Genomic DNA, 21,183 nt, shown 5'->3' on the forward strand with positions numbered 1-21,183 from the left:
TAATCAACTAGACTTGAGGCAGTCTGTTGCTCAGTCAAAAAATATCCTAATTGATACAGAAACTGTCACAGACCTTCTGCTAGGAGGTATTTGTTTTGTTCTATTGTTTTGTGCTTAACAGCTGTATTGAGATAATTGATATACAAAGAACTATGCATATTTAATGTGTAACTTGAGTTTATACATATGTAAATACTCATAATACCATCATCACAATCAAATAGGCATGTCTAACACTTCCAGGGTTCCTTGCATCCCTTTGCTGTGTGTGCATGGTTATGAACACAACATGAGATCTAGCCTCTTAAATTTTGAGGTACACAGTGCCTGAAGTTAAAAATGCAGTATGTTGAACAGATCTCTAGATCTATAATGCGTAACTAAAACTTTACACTCCTTGAACATTACCTCCCAATTTTCCTTGATCCTAGCCCCTTAAATATTATCATATTCTTTGTCATGTTCTCTAATTTTATGCCTGTTTCAAAGGCTTCAGCTAAACAAAATCATTATGTGTTTGTCCTTCTGTGCCTGCTCTATTTAATAAAACACCCTCCTAGTTTGCCCATGTTGTTACAAATAGGAAGATTTCCTTCTTGTTTAAAGCTCTTTAATATTCCAGCATATTAATATACTGCATTGTCTTTATCCATCTGTTGGTAGTCACTGAGGAATAGTATTTTAGTTGGAGTTATTAGTGCTAGTTTTTCTTACAAATGACTAAAATCTCAGTGGCTAACATAATAAAGGTTCATTGCTGGCTCACACACAGTCTGATCAGATGTTTGGTAAATCAGCAGTGGTTCGGGAAGTTTTACTTCTTACAAGGTCTGGCACGGGTACCTAGATCACTTACGTGTTTCGTTTTCTAGGCATATCCAGTATATTTATCAAGTTTGTGTTTATCTACACACCGATTTTCCTTTACTTTTTTTTTTAAGGCCTTTAACTCTGGAGCCCAACCAAAATGAACATCCTCATTTTCTTTACTATCCATGAGTTGAAGGAATTAAAGATTTCAGATTTGCCACCTCACACAGCTATAACTCCACTTTGCCTGTTCAAGTCAGACTGTTGAGGCAAAGAACCTCACCCCCCTGCTGATACAAAGACCTATCCACAGGTGTGGCTGTATACTGGACCGGTAGTCAGTGACAAGTAAGATCCAATTGCAATGGTACCAACCTAAGACAGGAGGCTGACACCTTGAGGTCAGCTCATCCGATAACGGGTAAGGACCATATGTACTATTGGACAACCTAAGGCAGGCACCGTCCCTAAGCCACATGCTTGTTGTTTAAACAGAGGGGGAGATGTTGAGAGCCACAGCCGAAGGGGCCCCAGCAAACTTTCAGCTGCCAGCAAACTTCCAGCTGCCAGCTGATGATTGGCTCACAGCGGCCCCAGCAACTTCTAGCTGCCAACTGATGGGCTCCTCTGCGGTGATGCTCATTGGGCTGTTTCCCCGCCCTTTCAATCCATGGAGCTGCTCACTGGGGGACATTTTTGGCTCTGCTCATGCGACCCAGCCAATTGGCCTCAAGAGCAGGAGGAGTGGGGGAGGTGGAGAGGCTTGTGGGAAGCCGGTGGTGGCAGTTGGGCTCTGAAGGTTTTCCTGAGGAGCAGTTTTGTTTGGCGTGTGTGGTTCTAAGAAATAAAGTTCATTTCTTTTGACAAGTGGCTCCTGATTGTGCCCAGCCAGACTGCGGCACAGACGAGGGTTTGACTTGAGACAACATAGGATGCAGTGTCTTTTCAGCCAAGGCATTTCCTGCTATACTCTGTATTCATATTTTCCTGAACTGGGAAAAGGAGTCGACTGAATATGTCTATAATTCTGGTTAATAAGAACAAAAATCAGCAGTTCTGATCTCCCTGGGAACTCGCATTTAATTGAAGAGAGGCCTCTGGGGCATGCAGTTAAAGCCACTGCTTACCATGTAACTTTGCTCAGATGGAGAAGGGGTTGAGAACATTACTTTGCAGTCACTAATGTGTTTTTAGTTGACTTACATAATTTATCATCTTTTAAATTTCTTATTTTTTTTTAAGTTTTAGGTGGACACAATATCTTATTTTTATGTGGTGCAGAGGATTGAATCCAGTTCCTCATGCATGCTGGGCAAATACTTTACCCCTAAGCCACAACCCCAGCCCATACCTAATATATCTTTAAAATATTTTCTACTATATGGAAGAATGATATTAGATCATTGAGAAAACACAAAGATATGTTAGACAAAAACTTCTTCAAAGAGTTTAAGAATGCCAGCAGTGCACACCTATAATCATAGCAGCCAGGAGACCAAGGAAGATCACAAGTTCAAAGCCAGCCTCAGCAATGGCAAGGCGTTCAGCAACTCAGCGAGAGCCTGTCTCTAAATAAAATAGAAAATAGGACTGGGGATGCAGCTCAGTGAGCAAGTACATCTCAGTTGTTCAATCTCTGGTGCAAAAAAAAAAAAAAAAAAAAGAGTTAAAAATAATGGAAGGTATATTACATGTCTCAGAATGCCCACCATAAAAATAATTTAATTAGCATAATGTATGTATTTAAAAAATAGAAAGCAGAGAAAAAAATCACTTCTGTGTTTACAAAGGTAATTATGAAATCCCGCTGGGTCCTGAGCATGGATAGAATTTTGACAGGAGATTGTAGGAAAGAGGGATTTCAACTGGAAGGAAAAATGTAGGCATAGAAATTTAGGGGAAAAGTGGTGAATTCCATGTTTATTCATCTAGAAAATACTTGGAAAATACAATTGACAGCATTAGTTGAGATCAAGTTATGGAACCAGATAAGCCTATATCTTAAATTGTTTGAATTATGTGTACATATCCTGGTTTATAAACCTGATAAAACTTTTCAAAAAGTTTCATCTTAAAGGGGTAGAGGAAGAATTTATAATTACAATTTTTAAGATAAATAATCCAAGAAAAAGGAAGTAAGTAGCCTCAAGTCAGGAGGAAACCTGTCTAAAGCTTACTCAAGCTGAGGGCAAAATTAAGGCTGTCTTGGTCAAAGCCTAAAGTCATTAATTATGGCATGTCTGGGGGAAAAAAAAACTGGAATCTATATAGGTCATGGCTGGTTCATAAAATATGGAACAAAATCATAATATTGAGCAAAATTAGTTAATAAATTATGTATCTTTCCAATATTCATATTTAAGGAGATGACCATTTTAGATTTTTAGTTTTTGTTTCAATGGATTTATCTTAAAATTGAAAAGTATACTGTTCTCAAAATGTATTCAATGTACATTTTTAACTGCATGCCAGCAAGCCTGTGGTGCTGGGGATGCAAAGATGGCATCAAAAGCAGAAAGTTGCTTCATTCCACCTGTTCCTGAAATCAGGAATGTTGTGTTTGCTTGGTATTGTTGCCAGCATGGGCTTATCTGGCTGTTCATTAAAGCTCTTTTAGAAATCAATGGCATTAGTATAGTAAGCACTGCCCTCCTTCCAGTGCAACCCTGAGTTGTGGGTGTCACTAACATGAAGGTGAGAAGTTAAGATCATTTTCCTAATTGCTACCTATTCTTATGGCAAGATACAGTGAAATGCTTTTCTCAGGTGTCAGTGAAAATATCTCATCTTCAACGTATCATCTGAATGATTCATAAAGCACAATGAAACTTTGCCCTTGCTCAAAGGCAAAGAAAACCATTTTAAAGGAGAAGTTAATTGGTAGAAGAGGGTTTAAAATAGGTTTTAAACAAAATATTGTGTGACAATAGGTGATGGTGACACTATCTCTAAACAATTCAACCCCTCAAGATCACTCAATTCTTTCAGAGCACATCTGAAATTTTCTACCTACTTTGTCCCAGCTTTAACAGATAGAAGACAAAGTTGGGTTCAACATGGAAGTTATTTCCAAAAATGTAACTTTATATATGGCACTTCAAGAAAAATCGTGTATTCACATAGCAGGAAAATTGACTCTCAACCTTATCCAATAGTTGGTGTATAATGGCCCTCGAAAATTAGGTATTAAATGGGTATATTTGGTCTAATTCCACTGAATTATTTTAATAAATTACCAATTCCTCCTATACTAACAATTTTCTAAGATAGTTTTATTAATAATGGTAATCCTCAAATTATTTTTAAGAAAGAAGAAACTACCACATTGTGTTGAGAGCCACAGCCAAAGGGGCCTCAGTAAACTTTCAGACTGCCAGCTGATGATTGGCTCACAGCGGCCCAGCAACATTTAGCTGATTGGCTCCTCTGCGGTGATGCTCATTGGGCTGTTTCCCTGCCCTTTCAGACCACGGAGCTGCTCATTGGGGGACTTTTTTGGCTCCGCCCAAGTGACCCAGCCAATGGGCCTCAAGAGCAGGAGGATTGTGGGAGGTGGAGAGAGGCTGGAGTTGGTGAGAGAGGCTTGTGGAAAGCCAGTGGTGGCATTTGGGCTCTAAGGGTTTTTCCTGAGGAGCTGTTTTGTTTGGCGTGTGTGGCTCTAAAAATAAAGATAGTTTCTTTTGACAAGTGGCTCCTCATTGTTCCCAGCCAGACTGCGGCAACATTGCTTTTCAGAGTGATTTTCTCTAAATAAATGGGAAAGAGAAGTTTGGACTTTGTGAAAAGAAAATATCCCAGTAAGTCAAATTATTTAGGAATTTTAAAAAATTAAGTAAAAAAAATCTCCAGATTTTTATTTAGATTAATTCCATCTAAAACAATATGTGGGGCCAACATCCAGATGGAAGCCACTTGCTTCCTTATTTTTCTTGAATTCAGGAACCCTCCTACTTCTTTGAATTCTACATTTCAGAAGATAAATAAAGCCTAGAGCAACTGTGAATAAGGAATCAAAAGGAAATTTTCCTTCATTAAACTGAAATCCCAATAGGTATCACCTTGAGTGTAAGGGTGAAAAGGAAATAAAAAGGCAGGCATAAGAAAGCAGTAGTCTCAATTCTATTGGAAAATGGAGGAAAAAAGAGCTCCACCCCACCCTGAGAAATGGTAACCACAATTCAGACCTCATGACATCTGCAAATCAAAACCATGCAATCTGTGTGACTCATAAAATCTTAACTGAGAATTTGGGGATTCTGTATTGGGCAGTGGTAGTGACAAACTGGCAGAAGCAAGCACAAATTACCTCTGAAGACCTCAAAAATATTTCCATAGAGAAAATTCAAAGTGATATTAAAGTCCAAAATCATAAAACACAAAAATCACTATAGGTAAAACCAATAAATAAATAAATAAACCTAAGAATCAGGCCTGCAAAGATTTGAGATTCTGAAATGAATACTAATATTCCTCACAGAAGACTAAAGAACTATTACAATAAGAACATAAAAATAAAAGGAATGGTTTAAAATATAATAAAATTATGAAAGAATGGCAAAATACATATGAAATTAATAGAATTTCTAAAAATAAGTGATTAAAATTAAGAACACAATAGATACATTAAATAGCATACTAGACAGAGCTAGAGATAAAAATGAGGAACTGAAAAATAAATAGCAAGAACATGGCAAAAGATACAAAGTAGTTTTGAGAGAAAGGTTAAAGAAAATCTGACACAGGTGACTTCTAACCTACAGTCAAATGAATCTCACATAGTTTTTTTTAATATATGTACATAGGAAAATTAGGTGAATCCCACCATCATATGTATAGCCACAAGAATAAGGTCCTAATTAGAGTAAGAAATAATCTATACATGCAAGATTTTATCAAAACATTCTACTCTCACATATAACTAAATAAAAAATCTGACCCACAACAAATGGAAGTTCCAGGAAAAAAAATAGGGAGAATTTTGAGGAATATTAAAACAATGAGAATATTCCATAAGTTTTGAAAATCTCCAAACATCAAATCTAGGTAAGCCAAATAAAGACCGAATAAAGAAAAATCTCATTTTATATATAATTTCCACAATTAGAGACAGTGCTCATTTGGGAAAAAATATATAACATCAAAAGCCAAAAAATCTTAAAATTAGCCAAAGAGATAAGAGATCATTTTGACTTTTTTCATTACAATCAAGTTCATAACCCACTTGAATCTAATGTATGAAATATGATATATCAAGAGCTTTGTAATGTTTTGAACCAATAAAAAAAAGAAAGAAAAAAAGATCATGCTCAATGTGCTAAAAAACAAAACTTCCAGTCTAGAATTTTATAGCCAGTCACAAAATCCTACATTATTAAAGATGAAGGAAGTACACTTTGAGGAAAAAAAAAAAAAAAAAAACTCGAGTTTGCTTCTGGAAACTTGCATGCATCAGTCACAGTTGTCCCAAGAAATTGAAACAGAATTCTTCTACATATATGTATACACACATGTGCACACAGTGATTATGGGAATTAGTGCATGCTGTTTTGGAAAATGAAGAGTTTCATGACCTGAACCTTGAACACTAGGGATATAATTCAGTCTGAGTTACTGAGCCCAAAGGACTGAGAATCAGGAGCTCTGAAGTCTAATAGCAGTGGCAGCTATTATCTCGGTTCAGAGATAAGTATCTAATTCACCCTTTTTCTCCACAATTTTTTCTATTCTTGGCCTCAACTGCCTGGATGATACTCTCCCACATTGGTGAAGGCAGCTCTTCAATCTACTGAGTCAAATGCTACTCTTTGAAAAATACTCACAGAAGTACTCAGAAATGATGTTTTACCAGCTGTCTGGGTATTCCTTAACCCAGTCATGCTGACACATAAAACCAACCATCACACTGCATGAAAAGATACTAAAGCATGCATGCTTAAAAAAGATCAAGATATCAAATATCCCACATGAAAGAGCTAAGATTCAAGAGGAAGACCAAAGGCAGTGTAGAATAGGAAGAAAAAAATCTACATAACTATTGTAAGAAGCACTAGCAAAAAAAAAAAAAAAGTCTTCTTAGAATTTAAATGTAGAATTTAAGCATACCAAAAAAATCATAATTGAGAAGGAAACAAATTGAGTTGTGGTGTTATTTTCAATGCACAAATTTATTGGGTATAGCATGGTTGTGTGATAAGTGTACAATGTGTAATGATCAAATCAGAGTAGTTAACATTTTCTTAAGTATTTTAAATTTTTGAGTAACAATTGTACTTATTTGATAGTGATACTTCAAAACATGTATGTCAAAACAGGATAATTAATGTTTCCGTCTCCTTAGCATTCCATTGTGTTTGAAGCACTCAAGCTCTATTGTTTTTCGTACAATTATCACTCCATTGTGCTATAGTATCCTAGAATGTACCACTTCTATCCAGTGAGTTAGTGTTTAATGGACCTGAGTAGAGATTAACAATTGAATTTTATAAGGATTTCTGTTATAACTTGTATGGAAAACAGTAAAATAGATTATACAAATTTTAAGCTAGTGAAGAGAGAAAGCGGGTTAATTTTAAAAAATCCAAAAAATAAGTATGCATGTACCTAAATATGTACAACACATGCAAAATTTACTAACAGAAAAATATACAAGATTAAGAGTACAAAGTAAAATAGATTCATATATGAATATTATTACTTGAAATTTCAACAATGCAGGAAATTGTATAATTTTTTATACTGTAAAAGAAAGATGTATGTTGTATGTACACATAAATGTACATATAACCAAAATATGAAGATACAGAAAATCTGAGTCACAAAGTGGATAAAGTACCAGCCAAGTTAAGCTACCTAGACAACATCAGGCAAAGTAAACAGAAAGGTATAAGGGGTAAGGATAGTGATGGAAGCTGTGAATCATCAGGACTTACAGCAATCTTAGATCCGTCTAATGAAATGATAAACCTAAGAAAAATTGACAGACATATTAGAAATTCTACTACCACCACAGTAGTGGGGTTAAAAAAAAAAAAAAGACTTCTCATTTATTGCTCCCTACACAAAAAGTTGCTGATGCTTATTAGTAATCAAAGAAAATGCCTATATCTACACATGTATTTTTAAATGAATATATATTGGCATAGCAAGATATAATTTTACCATTTTGGTTAAAAATTGAACAATAGGACATGGAGCAACAGGAAGTCTCAACTTGAAACTGCTTAGAAAAAGGAATCTAACACACGCATTCCCTTGATCCAACAATTATATCCCTGGCAACAGACCTTAGAGAAACTCTTACACATGTGTTATCAGAAGAGAGACATATGAATGAATATGTATTTCAGCATTTTCAAAAACTAAAAGTAGAAAGAGTAGAAAGGATAAAGTGTGGTATATTCCCAAAAGGAGTTGTAAAGCAATAACAAATGAAACAATGAAGATAAAATACAGCAATCACTAGGCTATAATAGAATCTTGAAAATATAATACCGAATAAAAGATTCAAATCACAAAAGAGCACATAAATTATGATTCCATATAAATAAAGTATGTGGGACTGGGTTGTAGCTCAGTGGTAGAGTCCTTGCCTAGAATACACATAGCCCTCGGTTCCTGCCCCAGCACTGACAAACTAAAAAATGAATAAATACTGCATAAAACAGACAACACTAAAGACTATGTGCAAGTATGTGCCTGCTACAGTCTGGTATGGGGCTTGCATTGGGCTAAATAACCATATCTACTAACACAGCTCAGGAAAACCAAAACATCTGGATGTGTCAGATGAGGGCTGCCAGAACAGAAGCTGCAGGACATTTTCAGTCTTCCATGACCACCCAAAAAAACAGACAGTAATAACTCAGGAAAGAATTTGAAGTTCAAAGGAATTCAAGCTCTGGAAGGGAAACAGGAAGCTATGACCTAAGAAACAAAAGCCACACAGTTTTAGAAAGTCCCCAGTATTAAATCACATTTTCCCCAAATCTTCCAATTATTCCTCATAAATACCAAATCCTTAGTATTCTGAATTCAACTCAACAAAACAGAATTCTTCTCCCTCCAGCTCCACACATTTTCACTCCTGTTTTTTTTTAATATTGTTCCCTTTTAAAACTCCTTGTGCTGCATCTCACTACATCCAACTGGACACTCAAGGTACAACAGACCTTAAAGAAAGACTTCCCAGAAATGATGCTCTCTGTGAAACGCCCCCTAATCCTCCTAGTTAAAAGGAAGCTCCGAACTCTCAGAGGAGGAAGAAGCTTGATAATGATACAGAATGCTTTCACTCTTGCTTACCACTTAAAAGTCTTCGTTGGTGGAACCTCTAGTCCAAGGAGAAAGTCAGGTAGAGTTCCAAGAGTCCTATTCACACAGTCTCCTGCTTTGCCTCCTGGCAGATGTAGCAAAGACTTGAATAACAGATATGGTGACTGACATACCCCGAGCAAGAAAATAAAAGGTTAGCCCAGACTACTCTTTGAGGAGGTTCCCCAGTGAGAACACTCAGATGTGGGAGCGCTAAGGTGTAGGACTGCCCTACTCTAAGACCCAATGTCATGGCCATCCCAGATCTCTCACATCTGATTGAAAATTGCATGTATCAGCCTATCAACTTGGGACTGCTAGAAACTAATTATGTCCCCCTACAATTTTTATGAAGTCCCAACCCCAGTGTAATGGTACCAGAAAGTGGGGCATATGGGAGGCAATTTAGCTTAGATGAGGACATGAGGATTCCCCTTAGTTGGATTAGTGCTCTGATTCACACACATGCCCCAAAACTTCCTTTCTCTACCACGTGAGGATAAAACAACAAGATGGTCACTTCCCCAAGAACGGAATCTGGGAACACCTTGATCTTGGATGTCTAGCCTTCAGAACTGTGAGAAATCAATGTCTGCTGCTGAATCACACAGTCTATGGTATTTTGTTACAGCCACCCTGACAGACTAAGATAATGACTTTAAGACGATCACACACTAATGGAACAACCTGGACATCAAAGAGAAGCGGCAGTGAGATCTAACAGAAAATTACATAAAATGAGCAAAGGCAGCAGCTGCAGAAATATGAATTGAGGTCATCAAGGAACAGAGAGCACTTTTCTCAGGAGAGGTGAATAGACTTCACCTGTTTCTATTAACAGCTATCTGATTCTTAGGTAAATGCTAATAAATGCAGAGAAGTCAGTTTCTTTTGCAACTCTAAATATACTAGACATGAAAGCTGCACAAGAATGAACGCTGAAAAGTGGACATCACCTTATGTCTCTCCACCTCCTTCATGTACAGGAACCCGTAGTTTTTATTATTTAGCACAAAAACTATCCAGGCTGAAGTCAAGAATGAAATGAAGTTTTCGTACCTTATCCCAAGGATTACAACATTGCTTTGAAATTCCAATTTTGTTTCATCAGAAAGCCTGCTAACAAGTGGGAAGGGGGAGTATAAGGGTGGCAAAGGTGGGCTATTCATTTATAATCTTCAATCTCATCCTGCGCTCTTTTTCTGTAGTGACCAACAGCTATCTGAATACTCTGCAGTCTAGTTCTCAGGAGTTGATTGGCTCAATGAGTGGGATGAAGCTCATGAGTCAGGAGTAGTTAGGGCATAGATAGCCCATGGTGGGTGTGGGTGGGTGTATGTGTGTGTGTGTAGTAAAAGACAATAACCTGGCCTTTGGCAGGATACAATCAGTCTTCCACATCAGCAGATGCATACCCCAATTAGACCAACCTCAGAAAATATTTCCAGGCAAAAAAAACCTGCATCTACCGTCTATACTGAACATGCGAGCAGCTTGGCATTATTTCCTAAACAATACAGTATAACAAATATGTTTGTAGCATTTACTTTTTCATAGCTATACCTACTATTAGATATAAGTAATCTCAAGATGACTTAACCAATGGGAAGATGCCCACAGATTACATACAAACACCACACCATGCCATTTTACATAAGGGGCTTGAACAAACTCAGATTCCTGTATATACACGAGGTCCTGGAACCAATCTCCTATGGATAAAAAAGGGACAGCAGTTTACTTTCTAACAATTTGAGCTCTTTCTCAAACAAAAGGTAAGCACATTCATCTCTCCCTCTGGTCATAATCGTAAGTCTGTACACATCTGCTCATAAGGTTAAAAACATTAATCAACATTACAAGTGTCACGTTATTAAGACTAGTTATGGCCAAGTCCCATTTAATCCAAGCACTGCCTCAGTGGTGGCACAGGCCATTTGGTTATAACCAAATTCTCTTTGGAATTTTTTAAGGTGTGTAGAAGATTTGGTGGAACATAATATTTAATCAAACTAATCTTTAAATATTAAATTGCCTCAAAGTTACAGTCAAAAGTGTATTACTTTCATTTCTGTCATTTACCTGCTGCAAAACCAACTCAAAAATACATTACTGAACTTCAATTTTTTTTTCAGCTTTGATTGAATTCATAGGTCCTTTGTTTCAATAGCAACTGATGTTTCAGTAGCAACTGAAAAATTTTATGTTAAAAAAATTGAAATAAGTGGTTCCTGAGAATGCAAAGCTTGCATTATGAATCACCTTTTAAAAAATGAAAAATGATAACATTAGTGATATTTGCATATAAGATGCCACAAAATTTAAGTGAAACTTATGCTTATTTAGTATCTTGTAACATAAAATTCATTTTCCTTTATCTGTTCACTATAAGTCAATGGTTTTCACTTATAGTCTTTAGATTATAAATTTGTTATCAGAACTCTATTTAGACAATGTCTGGGAAAGTTGATTTTTTGTTAATAAAATTTTAATAAAAATATTTTAATAAAAATTCAAGTCAATTTTATTTCTGTGTATCAGCAATGAAGACTTGGAATTGAAATGTAAAGCACAATACCACTTACATAGAACCAAGAAATAGAAAAATATGAACCTGAAAAGATTGGTATAATAACACAGAAAATTTTCTGGAAAAATAATTAATAGAATATAAATAAATGGTAAATTAACCTATGATCATAGATAAAATATATTAAACATAATCACAACAATCCTAATGAGTTGTTTCACAAATACCAAAAGAAAATGTTCTAAAGGCCTTATAACAAAAACCAGTAAAATTCTCATATATTTTATATTTTTTGAGATTTTATTCTTTTTAGATATACATGTCAGTAGAGTGTGTTTTGACATACATACATGCAGTATAACTTATTAGGATCGCATTCTTGTGGTTGTACTTTACGTGGGGTTACACTGGTTTTGTATTCATATAAGAACATACAAAAATTAGGGCAGAAATACTGCACCATCTTTCCTTTTCCCCCTCCCTCCCTTCCCTTCTTTCTCCTTTGCCTATTCCACTGAACTTCTATTCTTCCCTCCCCCAACCTCTATCATGAGTTAGCATCCACATATCGGAACATTCAGCATTTGGTTTTTTGGGATTGGCTTATTACACTTAGCATGATAGTCTCCATTTCCATCCATTTGCAGACAAATGCCATAATTTCATTCTTCTTCATGGCTGAGTAAGATTCCATTGTCTTACCTACTTTTAACCTACTATGATTTCACTGATCTAGCTCTAACTTAGTTAATATACAAGAATAGAAAGATACACTTAGGATCACATAGATAACAGTTCAACCTCTGAGGCAGCAATATGAATACCTTGGACCCTCTCATCCTTGATGCAACCATTCAAGTGCTGAAAATGCTATCAAAAAAAGTCATCATCATCATTATCATCTCTGGGAAGGGCACACAGTCAATGGCAAACAACTATTCAAGAAAAGCTAGTAAGTCCTGGTAAGAGTGTTAAGAGCCTGAAGCATTTGAGCTATGAGATCCTCACATCTCACTTCCCCCAGGCCAGGCTCAATATGACAGCAGCTCTGGGGTAGGCATACACACCAAGGCAACTAGGTGGCTCCCTACCCAGCTGCCAAGAGAGGACAAATGGAAACAGACATTTATGGAACACTTGAAGAATAAAATCAGGATACATACTCTTTCCTGGTGTATATGGAACATCCTTCGGGGCAGCCCACATGCTAGACAACAAGCAAGGTAGATTTTAGTACAGGAGAAGATCAAGAGTTGTAGAGAAAGCAACTGTGACTTCACTGAGCCACTGAACCAACCCTAGCAGTCACCTAGAGTTCTCGCTATGAGGTGAAAATGTCTTCATTAACCTGATGTTGGCCCTTGTTTTTATTTTTAACTGAAAGTACTCCAAAGCAATTCTATTGCCATATGAGAAAGGGGAGAAGATGACTAAGCTTACAGTTTTGACAGGAGATTCTAAGGTTTCATATAGAAAGTGCAAAGGCGCTGTAGAACTCAAGTCCATTTTTATTTCTCATTTGATCAGTCTATTAGGCACCACATTAAAAGTCACCTACCTCTGGCTGCCAGCATCTCACCTATTATTATGCACAGCACTGCGATACAGCAGCCAGGTTACCCATCCATCCTAATGATTGCTCAGGCTTTCAGAGTACACGTATAATGATAGTTAATCCTCCCTGTTAGTCTTCAGAGCCCTCAGGTTGTCGTTTAAAGCCTTTGAAAAAGATCTAAAAATCACTTTCAACTTGATCAACAAACTGAAAAAAAATCAAGTCAATTCTGGAAAGTGGTAACTGGCTTTGCCAGACTTCTTAGAAAGAGGGTAAATTTAAACCCCAAAAGCAAATGATCTCAGATTGCAGTCCTGAAATCAGCTGCGCCAATATCATCTGGAGCTCATTAGAAATGCAAATTTCCAGGCTTCCCCAGACCTACTGAATCACATGGCAAAAGTTTGAGAACCACTGCCCTGTAACAGATGATGCTCACCTTCATCCCTTTTGTGTTAGTCTGCAAATGGTATCCAAATCCATCATTTGATATCATTAATTGCCAAGCTTAACACTGACCCCGTGCTAAGGTTCATGAGGTGGTACAACAGAGTGGAAACTTTAGCAGTTTAAGAGCTGACAAGCTGTGGTTTTGTACCCTGGCACACAGCAGTTCTGCTTACTGACATTTAACCATAGAGACTTGAGGCAGCTAACAGATAGCTGTAACAGATAAACAGGTAATGACAGTAGCAGAAGTAGGAAACAATGTAGTAGGGACAGAGTGATTCCCCTTTAGACTTAGTGCAGTAAACTTCCCTAAGCTGTATAAACTAAGAGTCCTGTTTTAGTCAGCTTTTTTGCTGCTGTGACTAAAAGATCTGACCAGAACAATTTTAGGGATGGAAAAGTTTGAGTGCTCACAGTTTCAGAGGTCTTAGCCTATGGAAAGCCAGCTCCATTCCTCAGGGCTCGAGGTGAGAGGAATATCATGGCGCAAGACTGTGGCAGAGGAAAGCAGTTCCCATGATGATTAGGAAGCAGAGAGACTCCACCCTCCAGATACAAAATATATAAGGCATAGCCACGCCCCCCAATGAACCACTTCCTCCAACCACACCCCACCTGCCTCCAGTTACCACCAGTTAATCCATTAAGGATTAATTAACTGATTAAGTTAAGGCTATAACCCAATCGTTTTTCTCCAAACCTTCTTGCGTTATCTCACACATGAGCTTTTTGGGGACACTTCACATCCAAACCATAACAAGTCCCTAGCTTGCTGACAAGCTTGTACCAATATAAGGAATGCAGAATGCAACCTCCAATAGAATTGCACCAATTCTCTTGCTTTGATTTACCCAAAACTTGCTTATTTGTAAAAGTAAAAAACTCTCTGTGCTCAGGGCTGAGACGATGGGAATTATCCCTCTGGGTCGTGGCTCCACTAATAAAATGTTATTTCCAGACCTTGGTATACTGATCCTCATTTCTTCAACAATGAGAGCTTTTTCACTCAAATCAGAAATACATAACCCCAAAACCCAACTTCCAAGTATGAAACTATAGACTGTCAACCTAGGAGGGAAGAGGAATGAAAGATCCCAATACATTCTGCCTCCACCGCCAATGAAGACAGAGCCTTTCTTCCTTGAACATACCCTAAATCACGTCTCTAGCCTATCATTTTTCTTTCCTTCCCCCTCTTTCTCTTCACCTAGAAGTCAATCAATTCTCACTTTATTTTAAAAATAGCTCTTATCAACAACCCTACTGCATTTCCATCTCAAGTTATTATCTTTGCTCTGTCTAAACTTCACACTATTTTCATTTCTTTCAGCTGGAAAGTGAAGGCTGAGCTTCAATGAAGTGTGTGTGTGTGTGTGTGTGTGTGTGTGTGTGTGTGTGTGTGTGTGTCCTGAGATTCAGCCTAATTACCTTGTGCCACAGACAACGTACTATTGTTCTGTCCATTTTTAACAACTGTCACTGCAATGAAAGAGGTGATCTCAGTGTGAACCATCCCCCAACCCCAGTTACCTTTTACTGATCTCTAATTTACGTAAATATTCACTAGGTTGTTTTCTATATCCTCCTCACTATGTATTCCCTAACAGATTTTTCAAAAATGTATTTTCCCTGTTACTGGAAGAGTTTTGAAAATGTGAATCTGGTTATATGTTTATTATCATCAACCAGCAACAACCTCCCAACTAGAGAACATAGAAGACAGACAAAAGCCATGAGACCCCTTGACTTGGACATACAGTAGAGCTCACCCAGTTATCAATTGTCTCTTTAAAGAATCTGAAAAATGTTTAAAGGGCTTTAGGCCTGGCAACTCTCCTTGGATGAGAACACTGTGAAGCAAGATCAGCAGGGTACAATGTAAATCATATCTATATTGACTTTTCCTATCCTATGAACAAAGCTGTTGCTATTCTCCTTTCTTCCTCAGTGCTGATTTTTTTTTATTTTATTATGCCTTTTGAAGCCACCAAAAATAAATTGAGAAAAAATCATAACATCAATTTATTATTCAAAGGAAAAGTGTATCTTACTTTAAGTAACAATGAAAAATGACAACAACATACTTCATACACCGTTTTCCAACATTTCATTTTTCTAAGCATTTCATTAACATTTGAACAACAGAGTTTCACAGTACATCCAGGAGTAGGAACCTTTTTAATAACGAGGAATTAAAATGTAGAGGTGTTGATACCAGATATTTAAACCCCAAAATAGAAGTGAAATCACTTCAGGAAAGGAACATATAGGCAAAGCTTTTATTGGGGTCTCCACTTGAGGGGAGACAGCTCCAACAAAACATCAGGCTGGCTCCCTGAAGTAAAGAAGGAGCTGGGTTTATTGTTCACTTACAGGAGTGGGAATGTAAATTGGCACTCAACCCAAGCATTTTGCCCTGTGGTAAAGTTTGTGCAGCCACTCAAGAGAACACAGGCACCGACCTCCACGACCCAAAGCTGACACTAGTCGAGGTTGGCACACAGCAAGCCTCCTGACACTGCTGTCAGGCCATGAGTACAGAAGTGCATTTGCCCTTTGTTCCTGTGGTGGCCCCTGTCTCACTGACTCTCCCAAGGTCATGCATTTAGATATTAACAAAACACCAGCAACAGCAGCTTATTACATTTTTCTGACTATAAAGGCTTAAACTCAGTATAGGATTTGGAGTTGGGAGACCTCTTTCTCTAAATGTTATATTCCTCTCCAGTAGCCCGAAAGTAAACAACTTAATTTATCAAGAAGTAATGAAAGCCTGAGTCGTGATACACACCAGTAGTCACTAGCACATGCCAGAATATTCATTTAGTTGCTCCATTCTGTATTTAAGTATAGGGCAAAATAGAAAAGTATCAGTGACTTAGGATTCACCTGTGACAAAGCCAAGATCAACTACTAGTCCCATCACATGCTGAGAATGCCCAGTTACTCCCACTTAAGATCATCGTTTCTGCCTTCTACTCCAATATTAAGAGACTGAACTAGGTGCTTGAACTTTATTTTATGGATCTTGGTGGGTTTGCTTGAGAAATAGCATTATTGGACTAGATGATTGCTAAGATTCCTTAATTATAATAGTCCCTACTTCTATGAATAAGAGATAGGCAAGGGTTTTTTCTTTAACAATTCTTGAAAGGTAATAATCGAGAAAGCCATATTCAATGATCTCCAAATTGGATATGACCAACATCAGCTCAATGATTTCCACACTAGCATCCAGCAGAATCACCTGAAGTGTGTTTCTTAGTCCTTATGTCAAACTCTGGTCCAAGGACTACACTTTGAGAAATACTTCACTGTCCTCTATTGGGTGATTCACCTGAGTGATATCTACTTGAGTGTAACCAGGGCCATCAGTCATCTTAGATCCAGGTGAAAACATTAGTTGCTATAAGACCTTACAATGTTTTAATTTGACAATGAAGAAAATTTGCTTCTCTAACACTGTCTTAATGAAAAATATACTATATAATAAAACCATCTGAAGAGAAAAAATTCACTAGAATAGAGATACTCAAATACTCTATGTATTTAAGACCTTCACAAATATTAAGACATTATAATAGAGGTATCTCACTTTTGTATGATTATTCTCAATCTTCAATCTCAATTTACTACAAAAATAATAAAGTTAACTAATTTTGAATATTTTTTCTCTTCCCGTGGTACTCAGGATTGACCCAGGAGTCCTTCACCACTGAGCTACATACCTATCCCTTTTTGTTTTGAGACATTAAGTTGCTAAAGCTGCCTTCTAACTTCTGTTTCTCCTGCCTAGGCATCCCACGTAGCTGGGGTTATAGGCATCCACCACACTGGCTTAATTTTGAAGAATCTTCAAGAATATTCTTAATTATTGTAATAAAGATACACCTGATTGAGTTTGTCTGCAAAATTTTACTCTATCACAAATTTACAAGCAAAAGAGAAAACTGGGAACATATTGAACACAAAATGTTTGGAATTAAGGGATTCCCAAATGCAGGGTATATTCCTATAATACCGAATGGTGGGTATTGTAGAATGGAAAGTATGGTGAAGAAGTCAGCTTCTCTTTATAAACTAATTCAACTTCAGTAAGGAATTAAGAGCTAGAGGAGGCTCTCCCAAGGTCATACGTTTTGTTAACAATAACCAAACAGCAACAGCAGCTTATTACCTTTGCTGATTGCTAATTAGGACTTAAACTCCATTGTTTTACCATTACATGGAAAGAAAGCACTTAAACCACAGAACATAAATAAAGTGATGTCACCATCTTAAAAATGAAAAAATAAAACACAGAATTACAATGCAAGGTACAAAGTGGCAAATGCTTTAAAAAGAACAGTAACAAACAACTTAATGCAGGTCAAAAACAAGAAAAGACATGATTCAAGTAGGAAAAGTAATTCATGAAACTTTCACCAGATATGTGTCTGGAGGGACTGATGGAATGTGAACAGTGGAAAAGTCAGTTTGAAGACACATTTTTTTAAATACCAAAAGTTACTCAAACACATAAAAGTTAGACAAAATATTAGAGGCAATTAAATTTATGTGACAAAAATTTAGTAAAAAAAAATTTACACAAAAACTGAGCAAAATATATTTAAACCTAAGAGAAAACTGTTTAAAGAGTTTCAAAAGACACAGAAGTAGCCCTGAAGAAATGTCCATTCCTTGTTCTTGGATGTAACAAAAACGCATCATTTTTTCTTTATAAAAGTACTGAAATACACACACACACACACACACACACACACACACACACACACACGGCCAGGGTTGTGGCACAGTGGTACAGTGCTGCTAGTCTAGGATGCCTGAGGCACTGGGTTGATCCCTGGCACCACATAAAAATAGAAACAAATAAAATAAAGGTATTGTGTCCATCTACAACTAAAAAAAAAAAAAAAAAATACACCTTGTCCCTTGTTTGCCCTGAGGTTGGATTGGGTCACAGCTCCCCCTCTTCAGAGCTGCTGGAAAGGGTCTGGGATATGCCTGAAAGGAGCTAACAAGAAGACTTGGAGTTCAGGGAACCGGGCAAAGGTCGCCCTATAAGAAGTGGAGTCTCCCAGGCACCAGGCTCACCGCAGCCAGGTCTGGGGCAGCTTCCCTGCAAGCCGCCTCCCAGGGCTGGGCCTGGGCCAACAGCTGGCGGAGCCCTGCAAGCAGCTTTGAGGGTGGTCCACACCTGAAAGTGGGACAATTATTTAGACCCAGAAAGCCTCTCTGAGTTCTCGAACAATTGAGGGAAAGGGAAGCAGAGGCAAGGGAGGAGTAATGCATCCTCTGAAATCTGCTGGGGGGAGCTGAACCAGTTTAATCTGTTTAAACTGAATTACTGCAACCAGTGTTAATATAATATGGCAGGTTTGTGGGGCGCCAATGCCATAACCACTGTCTCAGGTTGGATTCCCAGTGGGGGAGGCTCCCAGTGATTTGCGTTTATTGGGGAGTCTCACCTGTAGCAGAGCGAGGGAAGCAGGTAGGATCAGAGGGAGGGCTGAGCACTGCCGCTGACGCCAAGAATATCTGGAGGTCCAGGCCCTGCTGAGGGGGTTAACTTGTTCTAGGCCACGCCCTCCCCTCATACGCCCTAGCTGGCCAGTTCTCCTCGAGGGCGTGTATCCCGGGGCAGAACTCCCTCTGCAGGCAAAGGGCAAGGGGCTCCCAGGAACTCAGGTGAGAGTCTGAAGCAGCCAAGGCTCCAGGTGCCTGGGATAATGAGGGTCTCCTTCTTGAAGGGGCTCCCGGCAGTGCGCCACAGCAGCCTCCCAGTGCACCTCCTCACCACACCACGAATAGCCATGGTGCAATTCATAAGGACCCTCGTACCTGCCCAATTTCTTCATTAAAATGATAAAATCTATGTCGATACATCTCTGTCTTCTCCACAGATTTTAACCTATGGAATGACTGTTTGTGCTTCCTCAAAATTTTATATGTTAAAATCTCACCCCCCCCCAATGTGAAAGTGATAGGAGATGGAAACGTTAAGAGGTAATTAGGCATGGGGGTGACGCCTTCAGGAATGAGATTACTAAGAAAAAAACACAGGCACTCCATCTTCCGCATCCTACACCCTTTCCTTTCCCCTTTCTCTTCATGAAGGTGGAGCCCTCGTGAACAGAATTAGTGCCCTTTAGACTGTTGCAAAGATTTGTCCCTTCTCCTACCTTCTCCCCCTTCCACCATGAGAGGATGAGACAAGATGGCCTTCTACAAAGCAGGAAGGGGACACTACATTTACTGGCACCTTGATCTTGGGCTTTACAGCCTTCAGAGCTGTGAGGAATAAATTTTTGTCCTTTAAGTCACCTAATAATGATATTCTGTTTCAGCAGCCCAGACTAAGACACCCCGTGATCTGCACTTATTACTCAATAACTATGTGCTTAGTCTCACAGAATTTTCAAGGCAGACTAGTGGAAAAGCAGATCATTAACAGCAATAAAGGAGCCAAAAAGAAAAACCAGTTTGAAAAGAAAAGAAGAGGAGAGAGGACCATTTGAGATAAAGAGAATTTAAAGTGACAATGTGAGATTTAGTAAAAATGTTCAAAAGGGCTGAAAGTGTAGGATCCTTGTCTTAGGAGATTTCAATGCTACACAACAGAATTTATGACATCTTTCTCTCAGTTCTTAAGTATAACCATGGAGTGAAAGATAAAATAGTAGAAAATCTTTCCCTTCATTATTTTTTATGGAAGATACAATATAGTTAAAACGCACATCAGGGGTATTCTTGCAGGGAAAAACAAGGTAAAAGTTGAGTCCAGAAGAGCAATTAGAGTCCAACGCACAAATAATTCTGTGCCATCTGTTTTAGTCTGCAAATGCAGGGTATACAATAAGAGGGCATGTCCAAGAAAAAAAAAACTCAATGCCCCAAATTCTCAACTACATAAAGAGAAGAACATCTCAGCCTTTTATAATTTATATTTTTAATTGAAACCTAGTAACCGTACATATTTGTGGGGCACAGTATCATATTTCAATACATGTATCCAATTTGTAATGATCATATCAGGGTATTGACATATCTGTCACCTCAGTCATGTATCATTTCTCTGTATTGGGAACATTTGAAATCTTTTCTAATTGGCTATTTTTATATGGGCCTTCTCTTCCCCAGATACTTGAAAGACTTCCAGAAGTGCCTATGTATTTAAATAGCTCCTATGCCTCCCCAGGATTGGGCCTTTAATAAAACCACTTTATCAAAGTGGGGGAGGGGGCAGCATTATTGAGGGAAGTTAGTCAAACCACATCAGAGAAACTACTCACAGCTCAGCCATCCCCCTGCTCCAGTATCCTCTATTGATGCTAGTCCTGACCTTGGCCATCCTAAAGACGCTCATTAGTAACCATTGGCTCAGAGTCATCTGTGGTTTATTATCTTCAGCTACTTGGAAACTGCTTTCCCTTCTCTTGTCCACTTCTTCAAAGACAATCTCAGAGTGGCACTGTTTCCAACCCAGACAATTGTCATTTTTCCTTCACAGCACTCAAGAGCACTCAAA

At 38.0% G+C, this 21,183-nt stretch overlaps 1 long non-coding RNA gene across 1 annotated transcript in view; it reads right to left on the reverse strand.

Annotated features, from left to right (window-relative positions):
- Positions 1-19,224, reverse strand: part of LOC120886836 (uncharacterized) — a 227,101-nt gene extending 207,877 nt beyond the window's left edge. The window contains exon 1 of the long non-coding RNA XR_013439056.1: positions 19,124-19,224. This is a non-coding gene — a long non-coding RNA (uncharacterized LOC120886836). The remainder of the gene's footprint in view (positions 1-19,123) is intronic.
- Positions 19,225-21,183: the final 1,959 nt, after the last annotated feature.

This window comes from Ictidomys tridecemlineatus, chromosome 5 (genome assembly GCF_052094955.1).
Source record: "Ictidomys tridecemlineatus isolate mIctTri1 chromosome 5, mIctTri1.hap1, whole genome shotgun sequence".
In the NCBI taxonomy this organism is placed as follows: Eukaryota; Metazoa; Chordata; class Mammalia; order Rodentia; family Sciuridae; genus Ictidomys; species Ictidomys tridecemlineatus.